The sequence below is a fragment of the Haemaphysalis longicornis genome, unplaced genomic scaffold, assembly GCF_048455015.1.
Source record: "Haemaphysalis longicornis isolate Haplotype H1 unplaced genomic scaffold, Haemaphysalis longicornis Haplotype H1 scaffold_1, whole genome shotgun sequence".
NCBI classification, from domain to species: domain Eukaryota; kingdom Metazoa; phylum Arthropoda; class Arachnida; order Ixodida; family Ixodidae; genus Haemaphysalis; species Haemaphysalis longicornis.
Genome location: NW_027526203.1, coordinates 450,687,374 through 450,701,381, shown reverse-complemented (window position 1 = coordinate 450,701,381; position 14,008 = coordinate 450,687,374). Strand labels below are relative to the sequence as shown.

At 49.0% G+C, this 14,008-nt stretch overlaps 1 long non-coding RNA gene and 2 other non-coding genes across 3 annotated transcripts; all 3 read right to left on the bottom strand.

The window, feature by feature from the left end:
• Window positions 1–6,255: 6,255 nt before the first annotated feature.
• Trnaa-ugc (transfer RNA alanine (anticodon UGC)) lies at window positions 6,256–6,327 on the bottom strand. Its single transcript has one exon. It is a non-coding gene; the product is annotated as a tRNA-Ala (tRNA).
• Window positions 6,328–6,407: 80 nt separating this feature from the next.
• Window positions 6,408–6,479, bottom strand: Trnaa-ugc (transfer RNA alanine (anticodon UGC)). Its single transcript has one exon. It is a non-coding gene; the product is annotated as a tRNA-Ala (tRNA).
• Window positions 6,480–8,811: 2,332 nt separating this feature from the next.
• On the bottom strand, window positions 8,812–12,040 carry LOC144156010 (uncharacterized). Its single transcript, XR_013319681.1, has 2 exons — window positions 11,709–12,040; window positions 8,812–10,209 (listed from the first exon to the last, which is right to left on the bottom strand). It is a non-coding gene; the product is annotated as an uncharacterized LOC144156010 (long non-coding RNA).
• Window positions 12,041–14,008: the final 1,968 nt, after the last annotated feature.

Sequence of the window (14,008 nt, the reverse complement as noted above, 5' to 3'; positions counted from 1 at the left end):
CACGCCCATCCCGCGAGCTTCTTCAGAGGCGCACGCTTCAGCGGACCGATCGTTTTGAACGCGTGAGAGCCGCTGCTGCCATTGCTGTTATCAAGTGCGAAAGTGGAACAATTTGACGATTTGTGTGAACGCCGATAGAAAACCATAGGCGCTTATGCTTCCTCCGTTCGAAAAATTGTTGCTAAACATGGAGAAAGTCTTCCTCCATGTTGCTAAAGGCTTTGGCGCCATCTTGAGATGGCGATGGCGATAAGTGGGACGAAATTTCCGCTGTTTCGGCAGTTTCGGTTTCGTAACCGATTCTAACGCGCATGCGATTTTTAGGCCTATTTTTCCGGAAAAAAGGTGCGCGTTAGAATCGGGTAATTACGGTACCTTTCTCAGCTGTCACCTGAAGCCAAATGCGCCAAAGCCGTGTTTTGTTCGCCACTTCGGCCTTCTCGAAGCCTTAACAGTGAATGAGAATAGGGCGCAGCGCATCCTTTCCAGCTGTGCGCATCCCGTCCAGTTGTGAAGAGTCATACGGCGGGGGCCCCGGGATCGGGACCCTGCGCTCGCTCTCCGTGGTTCTGGTCGTGTTAAGGGAACCAGCAGGAGCCGCGACGCGTGACAAGCGGCCCTGTCCCGGAACCCACACAAAGGGGGCCGTTGAGCGAGATAAGATTACGAGCCCCACCGGCGACCCGCGCTGCTGAGATTATAAAGGCGGCCGCGTAATAAATGAAGCGTGTGCGGGCGCCACCTCCGCCCGTGCTCTGTAATTGCCGCCGCACCACAAGTCGGCCGGGCCGTAATTCTAGCAGCGCCTCCCTGCCTGCCCTGCGAGCCTCCGAGACGCAGCGCTGACATGACGAAGCGCGGTGCGGGGGCCGTCGAAGTGCCGAAGCCCCTCCGAGCGGGTAATAGGCCGGTCCGCCGAGGGTCCAGGACCGGTTTGCGGCGAGAGCGCGGTTCCGCCAGCTGAAGGGTGCTCTGTCACTGGCCGCTGGTCACTGCCGGGCTGGACAGCGCACCCCGTTCGGCCGACTCCCGTCCGAGCTAATCGGCAGCCGGTGCTCGATCTAAATGAAGGCGAGATTGCGCGTGCCGCGACCTCCTCTCGCTGCGGCTAGCAGGTCTGGCGTTCGCGGTCAATGGACGCCGTCAATGGCTCCGACAACGAAAGCGAGTGGCACGCCCTCGCCACTCGGCCACTCAATGGGGAGCCGCGTACGCACTCACTCGGCGCGTCTGGAGAGCGAGCCAAGGCGGAACCGGTCAGTGAGCTGCGACGAGGGAGCCAACTTTGAAGTAAGTTGGTTGTGTCCGGCGAAGTCTGGTGCTCTATAACCAGTGGTTGCATTGGTGACTTACCTGGCCATCATAACGACTGTGCCGTGTCCAACTCCGCTGGAACGCGTGCAGTCAATGCTGGTGGGAGGGCCTCGGCTCTGTGACAGGCACGAGGAAATGGCTGCATAAGACTTGGCGAACGTTGTGGGCGTCGATCAGTCGATCACAGTAGATCGACACCACCTGGCTGTAAAAAAGTCCATGGAAGGCCGAAAGCGCTTGTTTGTGAGATGAAATAAAAATGTGTCTTGCTGTCCAAAGTCAGCGAGGACAACTAGACGTTAAATTAAATTCGTAAAAAAGGCTTATATAATCGCCTAACTTCGCGGTGCACGTGCTGTTCATGCTTCACAAAATTTGTTCTAACCACCCTGGATGCGATCGATGTGGGAGTAAACTTTCATATCTGGCAGGAGCTACAGTAAAACAAAAAAACTCCGTATTTGGTATACCGAGTATATTTAGTACACGCAAAAGCATAAGCTAACTATCGTTCGAAAATGCGGCGTCGTGACCAAGAGACGGCCTACAAAATGTTCCATGAATGACACACAAGGCGGTCGACGGCACAGAGAAGAAAAATGAGCGAAAGAATGCTCAGAGTGACGCCGAAGTTCCCGAAGAAGCTCGCATAAACAAACTAAGCTAATTGAGTTGAAAAAAAAAGGGAATTCGGGAATCAAACCCCAGGCGGCCACTTGAATGCGAAAAGACGCATTCACAACACCGGCAATCCTTTATCTCGGTCAGTCCACCTCACTAAAGGTAGACCTAATGAACGCGCTGTGGCCTTCACCCCCGTTAGCGATTCGAGCATGCTAATCTCGGAAATAGCAAAGAAATCACAGCTCTTCAACCCTGTGAAGAGGGACGTCCAGCGAATCTGACAGTTTGGTGGGATTTACTATGTTGTGGTTTAGCTATGTTGGATATTTGCTATATTGAATTATAAGGACAGCGGCGCGATCTCTACGTCACAGACTAAGAATACACAAGATTGCTGGGTGGAGGCAATGACGTTTCGTTATAGCGCGGCTATGCCAATCACGACGCAGGCCGTGATTGGCGTATACACAAGGAGCATACACGACTCGGGAAAGAGGCGGTGGTGGTGCAAAAGTGGGGCTGTAACCATACTCAAAGTTCGGGTGGGCAACGTCCTCAGCAGTCCAAAAGGTGGCAGTGCCGGAGTGCCCCAAGGTCCAGGTCTAAGTCCGCTGGTCTTCAGCCTCGCGCTGTCGGGCCTGCCTGACAGCATTCACGCACACCTAGAGCACAGTGTCTGAATCTGCATTTATGCTGACGATGTTGCACGGTAGACCTGGAGACCAAAGTGCCAGAGCAGCCAAATCAGGAAGTCTCTGCAAAGAGCGTTGTACGTGGTTTCAGAATATATCATGGCAATCGGGCTGCGGCTTTCGACTACCACGTCTGAAGCCATGATTTGCACCCCAACCCCAGAGCACGGTATTCAACCTACCCTTTGGAAGTACATTCGGCTCACAGATCCGGTGGAAAACCCCCAGGTCAGATATCTGTGACTTACTATTGACCCTCGCCTGACCTGGGGCCCAGCAATCAAACAGCTACTCGGCCAGTCCAGTCGTGTTCTGAAAGCTATCCGTAAACTCTTGGCCTAGGGGTGTGGGTGCTCACGTACTTGAACTCTTCGAATTTACGATGCTATGAAGTGCTCCGGAGTCCTCTACGCTATGCCCCTTGTCACCGTCAAGCCAACACGACGGAGAAAACTGGAGATCGAGCACAGGAATGCACTTCGGACCGCTATAGGCTGGCCACGCTCGTTGCAATGCGCGGGCACTCTTGATGAAGCCGGTGCCTGGACTCTCGCACTCCGCGCCCCACAGCGAGCCCCTAGTCACACTGAGCGGCTCCATGGCATATGGCTCGAGATGGAGGCGCCCTCCTCGCACGGCTATGAGAACGACCTCACTCTCGAATGGGCATGATTGTTCGTGCCTTCGAAGCGGTGATCGGCAAGATCCGACGGATCGCATCATTCCTACTCCACCTTACGTGACGAATGAGATCGCCGTAAGTGCCACTTTGCCGCAGGTGCCCTCAAAATGGACCACTCTACTGTGCGAATTAAGGCATGAAGCAGCGGCCTACTTGGAGATCCTTGAGGGACACATGCTGATATTCGCCGACTGATTGATTGTAGGGTTTAAATCGCCGACGGAGCGCAGACGATGAGGCGCGCCGTAGGGTAGGGCGCCGGATTAATGTTGACCACCTGGGGATCTTTAACGTGCGCCGAAATCTTGCACACACGGGCGTTTTTACTTTTCGCCTCCATTACAAAAGCAGCCACCATGGCCGGGAATCGAACCCGCGTCCTCATGCTCAGCACCGCAATGATATTCACCGAAGCGTCCATGCTTCCAGGCAAGAGTACGGCGGCTGCAGCATCCATCGCGCCTGCCTTCGCTTCAGCCAGGCAATGCCGACTGCCAGTGGCCATCACGACCGAAATCGCGGGCCTTCACTTGGCTGCTGACATCATTAAGGAGTGCGAGAAGAATCTCTTCAACCAGAAAGTAGCCACTCTTTCAGATTCGAAGGCTGCCCTTCTGAGGCTCGACCGGGCCCACCGCAGCTGTCTCGCTGTACAAAGTCTCGCCAGCAAACTGCACAGCCTTAGCGCCAACGGCCTTAGCATCTATCTGCAGAGACTAGTTGCTCGCGTAGGCATCAAGTGAAATGAGCAGGCCTGATCGCCGGGCGAAAGAAGCGCATCATCCATCTATTTCGATGAGTAGGCAATCAGGACCCTGGACGTCACGCGGTACCTTATCCAAAGGGACCTCCAAGTCATGCACCCTGACCCCCGAGTCGCATCCGGCAAGCCACCTTCGAGGGGACTGACAAGCCACCTTCCTTCGAGGGGGCTGACCCTAGCTGACCGAATTCTCCTTCGTCTGCGAATCGGCTGTCACCGCAGCGCAGAAAGAAGTCACAAACTTGGAATCATTGGTTCACCTGCCTGCCCACACTGTCCTGCAATAGAGACGGTCGCACATGCACTCTGCGATTGTCCGCAACATTCGCAGGCTCGATCATCGCTTAGAGCATCGTAAGCGAAACTGGGACTACCTCCATGCGCCTTTTTCAAACCACTTGTTCCCGGAATGTTGCCCTTCAAATCGCGAGAAACCGTTCCGGGCCCTGCTGGATTTTTTTAAAGAAAACTTGACTGTCGGATCGGCTATGATGCTGCCAGCGCTGTCCATGCTACGCTGCTTGTGAACCATCATCTTATTCTCCCTTTCTATCTCTTATTCTGTCTATCCTCTTTTCTGTCTATCCTCCTCCTAGACTCAGTCTTAATTGAGGTGCTCTCAACCCGAGAGGCAGCTATCGGCTGGGTCGACTTTACTTTCTCTTCCAACTATAGCAGCTCTCTCGGAATACATACTCCCACCGTAGACGGTCATGCTTCACTGCGCAACACATGATGTGAAAGAGCCAGTTGACAAAGACCAAGCTTACACCGATCTTGTTAAAGTCGGCTTCACCTCTGAACACAAAATCATTCATGGAAACACATTTTTATAAGGGAAATATAGGTTAGGTCGGCTTATATGAAAATATGGAGGCGCTGAGGCATTTCTTTACTTTTTGTTATTTTTTTCCATACGTTGAACACATGTCGCTGAGTGAATTGTTGCCGCCGGCGCGAGACCCTAGTTGAGTGGCGAGTACGGTCCCGCTATATGTCCCCTATGCTTGACGATGCGAACACTGGTCTGTGCCGAGTCACAGTAACAGAAAGAATAAAAAAGATGGAAAGCGAAAAGGACGATGATAATAATGAGAGGACACGTCAAGCAACCAGGCACGAATACTTTCGCAATCATTACATCATAAGGCACGCGTTATGTCCTCGAAATTTTTGGTCCTGCGTGGAGCGGGTTGCTGTGAGGCACCAACCAGGGTTAGGGAAACCACATTATTCGAACGAAATGACTAATCCACGAGTCACAAATGATTTAGAGTGAAACAAAATTACATATTAAAGGAGCACCTGGGACGAAATAGGTTGAAGCAGACTCATGAGCACCTAAAAATGAGTACTGGCATTCTTCTACTGGCCGGTGAAGAAATTGGCGTTCACCAGACGTTTCATTAAAATGCGAGAATGATGGGGTGGCGTTACGGCGTTTGAAAGAAAAGCAAAAAAAAAGAACGTGGGTGCATTGCAGGAGCTCACTCAGTCCGTTCTTCCTCAATAGTGGCCTGCTGGCAAGCGCCCACGGTTAAATCGAGTGACAGACACACGGACAGAAAGGCGGGCAGACAGGCGGACAGACTGATGGACAAACGGAGCGCCGAGTTCTTCCACAAGAAGTGACCGTCTCCACACTTTCTCCGGACCAGGAGTTTCAAACTTCTGCTTTTACCATAGGCCCTCTATCTCATACGGACTACTGCAAGCGGCCTTGGGCATTTGTGACCTAACGGTTGAAACTTCTCTGCTCGAACGAACTGCAACCGTCGCCGCTGGGTTAACACCGGCGGCCACCCGGACACCCTACACGAGCTCGGTATAATTGTTCTCTCTCTCCAGCTTTCCTAATTGGGTCTACTAGGAATGAGTATTTTCAAAACGCGAAAACCAGTTGTGAGCCCAGCTGAACTTTTTAAAGGAGACGGGACTCTCGGACTGGCTATGATGCTGTCCGTGCTGCGCGGCTTGTAATCCATCATCTTCATTTTTCTTCCTTCCTATCGTCTTCTCTGTCTATCTTCCTCCTAGATTCAGCCTTGACTGAGGTGCCCTCAACTCGAGAGCAAAATATCGGCTGGCTCATTTTCACCTTTCTCTTTCAATAAAGCAGCACACATTTAAACGTCTATGCTTACCTGGTTGCAGTTTTGTTTTTAAACATAAAGAATGCTTGGAGGTGCCGGGGACCGAACCCGGGGCCTTTCACATGCAAAGCGAACGCTCTACCACTCAGCTACACCCCCACACGCACACCGAAGGTTGCATACACTACAAATGCTCGTACGTGCTCAAACTTTCGTTTTGAAAAAGAAAAGAAAACACCTGGAGGTGCCGGGGATAGAACCCGGGACCTTTCACATGCAAAGCGAACGGCCTACCACTGAGCTACACCCCCCGTTTTTCTTTTCCTGCATTTTTCAGGTTACACACTAATTGTCGGTTTACAACCAACCGGCCAGACTCTGGCTGTGGAAAACTGCTAAAAACGTCTAATGTTGCAAGGTTCCTAAAATCATGCAGTCACTTGGTTTCTATACAGTGCATCTCGTTCACTTTGTGGAGCAATTTAACATTCTTTGCAAAATACTCGGAGACAGTTTTCGCATCCACGTCGGAGTGCCTTATAGCCATTCGACTTCGCCATATTGCGTATAGGCCCAACAGCCTGACAATGTCACATGGTAAGCCATTTAGGGCTTCTACTGAACGAAACCGGATACCATGAGCTGTAAGTGGGAAGTATTTTTAAAGTCCTCAGCAGGACGTCCCAAAAAAGGATGGCGTCCTAACCCTCAATGAAGACGTGCTCTATTGTCTCTGGTTTCTGACAGAGGAGGCAATTAGTTGGCCTGGCGTACAAACAATTCGTTTCTTTCCATCCATGTTTTTCATGGGAGGGTTTCTGTATGTAAGTTAAAAAAGAATGTGTTCCCGGAAGCCGGTACAACCATCATCTTAACACGGCAAAGGACATCCTGGCCAAGACCCAGGTTGTACATCTCCCGATACAATGGTACAGGGAACTTTCAGGAACTTTCAAGGCTTCCTTTCAACAGTTGACATATATTTGAAAGAAAAGCGCGCACGCACCCAGAAATCCGACAAGCACCCCTTCTTTCAGGTACCCCTTCACCGCACAACAAACATCATCACTTGACGATACAATATATTTGAGAAGCTCTTTCACCAGCGCCACTTGAAGAAAAGTACGAAGAAATGGGTCTGTGGTGTCCCGCAAAAACAAAAACCTATTCCCGATTTGCCGCACAAAAATGTGCGACAGGCCTAACCCTCCTTCCTTAAAGGGACAGACAACCGATTTTTGTCGAGTATATATTCTCTATCCCAAATGAAAGTGCATCACTTAAAACACCTTAACGAGAACCGGTTTTGCTGATACGCCCCGTAACTTTTTAAATCGAAATTTTTAGATCTATGAGCCGTGTGTGTCCTCCCAAAAACTATGCTGGCAACCATGACATACAGCAGCTCGGCAACGTACTTTTGTCTGTATGCGAATTGAAAAACGATATTTAAAAGCTTGTCCCCAGCTAAAAAAAACTACCACCTCCCCTCGCGGGAACCCTTGTGTAGATGCGACGCATAGGGGGTTCACGTTGCAGCGCTGGACAGCGGAGGAACGGCGCTGGAACGATGGAGCGGAGCGGCCCAGGCACCGCGTTTTATAGCGCGCATAACGGTGAGGGGACGCGCCGGAACCAGTGCATCTGCCGCGGCTATGACGCAACACAATCCAGCACAATCCACTTTAATTCAATCCAATCCAAATCCAATCCAATTTAATCCAAGCCAAGCCAAACCAAGCTAAGCCAAGGCAAGCCAATCCAATCGAATCCAATCCAAGGCCCCTCGCGAGAGAGTGTTCGCTATCGGAGAGGAGAGGGGGTGAGCGGCGGAGAGCGGCGGAGAGAGCAGCTGGCGCGGCGAGGAGAACGGGGGAGGGGCGGACGCCGACGACGACGCCGGATGCAGGGACAAGGCGAGTGAATGAGATGCCTTCGCATCTAAAAGTGTGAATCGCAGGCTTTCTTATTCCTTTACGTGTTTTTTTTTAATTCAACAGTCTATTTTGCACGAACGCGCCATCTGTTGGGATAGACGATAGGTAAAATCTGGCTTCACGTTGTGGACGTCGGAAGTTCGATTCTCCCCGGGCGCGACTTTTTTTTTAAGACGATAGTCTTTCTTGGGCTACTTAAACCTAGAAATTTTGGTCTGTGTCTGCATGTCTGTCTGTCTGTCTGTCTGTCCGTCTGTCTGTCGGTGACTCGATTCAGCCACCCGGCCAAAGTAAAACCATAGAGAAAGAAATACTGGTAAGAGTGGACACTCCCATAGAGCCCTGCGGCCGAATGACTGTACTGTAGTGTAGCGCACCGAGCGGACGGAGAGCCAAACTACTAACCATACTTTCGTACGTTCACTTTGAGTTTCGGTTTCGCGGACACCGATTTTGGCGGGTAGTTTGAAGGACTGGAAAGCGCTGCTCACAGCGACGGGCATCGGTACGGTATTCGGACGCTTTCATGCAATAATTAGCGTTTATTTGAATATATCATTCTCAGGCTTAGTGCCCGTATGCTTTTACAAAAAAAAAAACCTTTTTTCTGAAAATGTGAAATTGCAATTTACAGTACCACTCACACTTGGTTAAGAATTCTGTCGCGTGTTCACATGTTGCCGAGCCACATAAAAGAGACACACCATAAATGAAGAAATATTTATTGCATGGCACTAAACGGAACAAGTTCAAATTGTCATCATTCTTTGCAACACACATATAATAATAAACAGTGAGTAATACACAACAGAGACAATACACAGTAGTGAGAGGAAAATACGTTTCCAGGAATGAAAAAAAAAATGCACAAGTAAAGGTATCACAACCACACAAAGGATTTTTTCTCCACGGTAATTGAAAATGCAGAAAACCCAGAAACGCAGCCATCCACAGATTTACTTGTATCTACGACACCCTCAGACGCTGTGCGCTGTTCCAGTCATACTAAAATATCAACCATAACATAATCTAGACACTGGGATGCTTGCAACTGTTTACAACCACTATCTCCGCAGATAATTTTCTTAGTCTGGCAATTTCTCCAATTAGGATGTGAAAGAAGGGAAAAACTTTGGCTTTGATGGCCTCGCTTATTTGATGAACGCTAATGAGATCTATTTCCTCGGGGCAACTTCAAATCAGTAGCAGTAATTGAACAGAAATCCCATTTATGTGGAGATGCACACGCAAAAGGTTAAGAGGAAAAAAATCAACTTCCTATTGGTTCCTTGCAAGGGTGCATTTTCCCAAGAAGCCGGGTTACCTTCCGAAAGCGTTGCCTTCCCAGTAAAGGCAAAGGGCCAGGCAAGGATATTTTAGGTACGTGCACGTAGTCAACCGACAGGTTCCAGGCTCGATTAAGGCACACAAATTCATGCCTTCCGCTGTCAAAACGAACAGTCTAATATAAGAAACAGGGAAGCAGTATATGCTTCTCGTGTATGAGACAATGGTGGCACATTACAGAATCCCATAAGCATTTGACAACGTAGGTCCCAACGTGGTTCTCTTTATCTAGGCCAGTCCGACAACAGGCAGCACGTATGGTGACAAACGACATTTAGCATGACCTCTTACCCTGGCAGTCTTCATAATGTAAAAGGGTTTTTGTGAATGTACTGTTTTCACAATATTACAACTAGCAGCAACAATAACTTGCGAGTGGAGTTTGGAGACTATACGCTGTTGTTAGTGGTTTTAATGATATGAGGCATGTCAGTGATAAAAAACCGTTTGTTCCTTGAGTCAACGATAGTCTTTTCAGTGGTCACGCCTTATTGAGTGCCGAGACTTGCGTTAGATTTTAAGTGCTAATGGCAAGGTTAAATAGATGGAATACAGTTGCGGTATCCATCAGAAGCATCAATAAGGTAGCAAGAAGCATTGCAGGCAGCCATCAATACAACTGAATAACTCTGGGAGAACAGTTGGCACGGCCACTTTTGTGAGTCCTGTGAGGGCACGATTCATGAAGTGCTTGCACCATGTTTGGTATGACGAATGCAGCTGGCTGGTTGGCTCTGTCTTGAGGGCACCTGTAGACCTGCACAGGTGATAGGTGATATAGTACACAAACTGCTTGCAATGACAGATGATATGCGAATAGTCTGTAAATTTCACTGCAACTAGTATTCAAGTATTGCCTCCAGTACATGCCACCTATTTAATTGATTGATTGATTGTGGGGTTTAACGCGCCGACGCAACGCAGGCGATGAGGCGCGCCGTAGTGGAGGGCTCCGGATTAAATGCCACCTATTTAAAACACAAGTTCTCTTATTCTATTCAGCAATCATACGGTCAAGCTATTAGCAACACTTAAAATATGGGTCTTTGTAATTACCGCAACACTGGTTAGGCACATTCTTAATGCAATTCACCTATTGTTTGGGTTAACAAGAATGATAACGCTGCTCACATAGCCTGAATCCCTTTGTCTTTTTTTTGTAAAATCAGGACGAAGAGCGAGAGCGAGCTGAACGTTAAACAAACCTGTTGCCCCACGGGCTCGCGAAAGAAACGCATCCCGAGAACGGGCACCTGGCAAAAGTATATCTGGGCGCTGTGTGGGCACCATGGCAAGCAGCAGTGAGCGTCGTACTGAGTACTACTGACCGCCAAAGGCCATGCCTTAAAAAGATATGACAAGAAACACACAGTTCCGACTGAATAGGTGCAATCTGCGCAATACGTGTTTAATGAAACTAGCCAAAATATGACCAGAGAAAAGAGAGCAAACGCTTGAAAAAACGGCAAGTGTGGAACAGTTGTATGCAATGCCTGCGATACCGGAATTGATATACGATGTAGAACGAAGACCAAATTTGAAGGTTTCAATGCACTGCGCACTCACCCCGCCTCGAGCAAAGCTGTTATCTGCCGACGAAAGACGCGTTTTTACCGTACCTGGCGCGCCAAAGCGAAGCGACGAGCGCGCGTTATCTGCGTCGGCGAGCGGTTTCGCTTTGTACGCAGGCAGCTTGGTATGCACCCATGTGTAAAACTTACGATGAGTGTGGGGCTGCTGGTTATGCCCAGATAAGTCAAATTAATGCAGATACGGCTACTTCGCCATGTACGTTAGCCCGGACGGCTTTGCAGCGCATCACGGCCATAATACCAGTAACAGTTGGCCAAGCTAGCAATGGCTAGCTAGTATAATACAACGCAGCCTGCGGCTCACGTAATTCACTGCAGCGACAGCGCACAACGCCTGCTTCGCCTACGGACCGCCGGCCGGCCGGCCACTTCCGCAACTCACAGCCGTCGTTTGCGGCACGTAAACGCTACGTGCGACGACGGGCGCGTACCGCTGGCATCCCTCAGCGCTAGATAAAACGGCACAACCAGCCTAAAATACCATTACGTCCAGCTAAAAAATGGTGTCTTACGCCTTTCCGGGGCGTTTCCAAAGCGCTTATCTTAAAGACGCAGCACTAGCTATGCCTGATTCCCTGAGGTTACGCAGTGCTCGCAGCGTTTGCAGTACAAGGAAACGTAAATATGATACGCCACACCAGCACTTTAAAAAAGAAAGTCTCACCTTTCGTTCAGGAGAGGTTAGCACGAGGCTGCAGAAACGCACGTGCAAACGCTGCCGAAAGAGCCAAATGGCGGCTTGCGCTTGCGGCTTGGCGGCTTGGCCAGGCTTGGCGCAAAGAAGCCACAAAAATTTACATTGACAGCCATTCAACTTATTACACAAATAAAAATGTGTAGTCTAATGTGTAACAAAATTTTAAAAGTATAATATTGTGTGTTAGCTTAATTTTAAATATATAGTTTTTTACCACTTGCGCCGACTGCCGGACGGCGCGCGAGTCACGCCACTCGGCCGCGATAAGCCCGTGTGTCCACTCTTCTAATTTTTTTATTTCTCTATGGTAAAACTGATATTGCGCAATTGTCTTATATACTCACAGCCATGTAAACGTCTAAGCCCGGTTTATATGTTCATACTTGTCAACTTTGTTGAACAAGAACAGTACATTACGCAAATATAAGACAGGAAATTAGTACACAAGAAATATTTACAGTGTTCCTTTATTAAAAAATTCATGGATGCTTGGTTTTTCGATAGCAAATGATATTCTACATCTACTGCAGAAAACCGCCGCCTCCTGGCGGCATATGAAAAATCACGCGGCAACAGCAACGAAAGGTTCCACTAGCTAGGTTATACGTTCTGCTTGGAACGCACGTGGAGCACGGCCACGCGGCTCTATAAACCTTATAGTCGGCCGCCTCAATTCACGCGTGTCTCCGCCGTACTGCAGCGCTGGCATCGAGGAACCCGGTCTGTAGCAGTGGAACGCGGTAAATTCAAATCGCCTTGCGCAGACCTTTAGTGTGTTTACCTTGGAATGAGCGCCACGGTTCAGAAACAGCATGAGAGGTGAGCGGGAAAGCAAAGGGGGGCAGCATTTCCTTGACAAATGCCTACAAAGACTATCGTCTTTTGATGACATTTGCAACGAAAGGAGCAGATACGCGGCCACGGTGTAAGAATATTCTTACACCGTGTACGCGGCCAATTTTTTTTTTAAGCTGGCGTTGGCGTATTCGGCAACTGCAATCAAATATTTTGGCAAAACAAACGTCCCTGACTTAGACAGAATCGTCAAAGCTCCTTCACTGGGTCTGTTTACTGAACGCTGCCGTTGATTCTGGGCATGGAGGCCCAGTTAGCCACACCGAGAGCAACCCAGCGACGGCGGGTGGCATGTCTTAAAAAATTTCAAAATAATGTTTAAAAATACATATACAATTTAAACGTATACAAAGACGTGTGTTAAAAGGTTTTCAATACGTAAATAAACGTTTCAGCAGTTACAGTAGCTGCTAGGTTTGCAGGTCACGTGACCGGCACACATATTGCAGCGTCAAGTTTCGACACTACGAACTGCCACCCTTCCAATTTCAGTAAGTTTGCTGCCAAATTAAAACTATTTCCGGCAATTTGTTTATGAATTGCTTGTGGTTACCGGGATATATAAAACGCTGGCTTTCAGATGAGCTAGAGAACATATACGCTACAAGAATCGGTTGTTACGTCACTGTAACTCTACGAAACAGATAGATCCTGGTCATTCGCTCCCACGCAGATCCCCACAAACATACAGCGCACACTCGATGTATCTTCTGCACGCGCAATTGTGAACAGTCCAGTACCTGCATCACGTACCAGAGTTTCGCGAGAAAGAACAGATTGCATACAGCTGCCCGTGCAAAAATAGGCAAAGCCCTGGCTTCCCATTTGATTGGCTTTTCCCGCAGTTTTTTTTTGTCTCCTCCTTCCAGCACGCATTGGTGTCCTCATAGCAGTCCAACTACCGGGTGCACCGAGATAGCGCGTTGATATGACCGTCCAACGTTTTAAGATACGTTTGTCGTCGAGCTCCACTCCCCGTGCCAAAAACCCGTGCACTTATCCTGTTGACCGAGCTGCCTGTCATGGAGCAGAATCCTCTAGTTACTGCTACTGCAGTGCTCATGCTCCTCTTGCAAACACAAAACAAAGCAACATCATCCGCATACGCCCGGAGACGAACTTCACCTAAGTGCAACTGAAACACATGAATATAGGCCTGGCTATGCAAAATCTTCAAACAACAAGGTTCAAGAAATATCGAAATGAGAAGTGGCTAATTGGACAGTCCGGTCTAACGGAATGCAAAACAGGAATTCGTTCATTGACGCTTTTATTAGTAATCAACTGTGTGGAGCAGTTGCTATAAATCATGTAAACTCCGTTTATCAACACATCGCCCATGTTCACACGTTTAAGTACACAGAAAAGAACCTTGTGACATAACCTATCAAAGGCCCTTTCGAAATCAACTT